The 1,506-nt window shown below is 43.7% G+C and overlaps 1 non-coding gene across 1 annotated transcript; it reads left to right on the plus strand.

Annotated features, from left to right (window-relative positions):
• Nucleotides 1–1,051: 1,051 nt before the first annotated feature.
• Nucleotides 1,052–1,124, plus strand: TRNAR-CCG. The gene has a single exon. It is a non-coding gene; the product is annotated as a tRNA-Arg (tRNA).
• The last annotated feature ends 382 nt before the right edge of the window (nt 1,125–1,506 follow it).

Raw genomic sequence — 1,506 nt, forward strand, 5'->3', positions numbered from 1 at the left:
GAAACTCTCTTTGTGGAAAAGACTGTAGGATGCAGAAGGGGAGAAATTTTGCTTTGTTTTTATTTTTGTTTAAAATAATTGGTCATTTTTAAGGAAACAAAACCATGGCATAAATAGATAGACTATTACTTTACTTCTAGGGTTGGATTTCAAATCTTTCCTATCCCCCCACACTTTCAGTGACCATGGGATTCCCAAAAAACCGCTATTGCTCTGTGGAGTAATCCACAAGTGAGCTAGCAGACACCTTTTGGTCAAAACCAAGTCAACTTGGTAAGTCTCTAAGTCAAACATGGAAATCACCAAGCTCCATGAAAACACCGCCCTGGGACAGCGTCCATCCACTTAATTCTTTTTAAATCAACAGTATATGTGAACTGAATAACCTACTTTTTCCGGCCTTAAGCCAACCTTGAACTTCCAGCAGATTCTTCTTCGAGGCTTCCAGGCCACCACTGCCCATCCCCCTGCACTGCCATCATTCCCTCCAGACTTGCACTCTCCGGAAGTACCATCTGTGCACGACCTCGCCCTCCTGTTCGTATTTTCCTTACGGGTTGCAGCACCAGCTTCACGCTGAAAATCCCCACCCCCCCCACCCCATCTCTCAAAGTCATTAATCAAAGACTTTGATAGGGTTCACGTAACCATCTGTCTGCCCTCTCACAGTTCCTGACATCTAGGTATTCATATTTATAAAGGTTAGAGGGTGCTGTAAATCGTTTTTTAATTGGTAGTGAATCCTAATTTTAAACAAGAATGTTTTATTTAGCTGGATCTTCGAAATCAGCATTAGTTTTTATTTTGCTGGATCTTCGAAATCAGCATTAGAAAAGTCCCCTCCCCCATTTCCCTACATTCCTTCGATACCTTACGTGATAAGCTCCCGCACGCACTGGCCGCGTGGCCTAATGGATAAGGCGTCTGATTCCGGATCAGAAGATTGAGGGGTTTTATTTAGCTGGATCTTCGAAATCAGCATTAGAAAAGTCCCCTCCCCCATTTCCCTACATTCCTTCGATACCTTACGTGATAAGCTCCTGCACGCACTGGCCGCGTGGCCTAATGGATAAGGCGTCTGATTCCGGATCAGAAGATTGAGGGTTCGAGTCCCTTCGTGGTCGACGTTTTTCCTCCGCTAGTCTGATCGTCTGCGCGTTTGGTTGGAAGATTCTTAAAGCCTGATTTGCAGCATTTTCCTTCTTGCTGCTGTCGTCCGGCTGCCGGTTCATACGTAAAGTTGAAACCCTTATTTAACAAGTATGTATGAGGTGCCTACTGTGTGACAAGTGCTTTACAAATAAACAAGGCAGAAATAGCACGTGTCCTCAAGGAACGTATTTTCTACTGGACAAGGCAGATGAAATCAAATAAACGCTATTTCTAAAAAATGACTAAAATTTGTTCCGAGTCCTGTGAAAAATAAGCAGGAGGCTGAGATCAAGAATAAAAGATGGGGCTTCTGTAGGAAGCGTCTTACTGGAGGTCTTGGAGAGGTACTATTTA

This window comes from Galeopterus variegatus, unplaced genomic scaffold (genome assembly GCF_000696425.1).
Source record: "Galeopterus variegatus unplaced genomic scaffold, G_variegatus-3.0.2 Scaffold1876, whole genome shotgun sequence".
In the NCBI taxonomy this organism is placed as follows: Eukaryota; Metazoa; Chordata; class Mammalia; order Dermoptera; family Cynocephalidae; genus Galeopterus; species Galeopterus variegatus.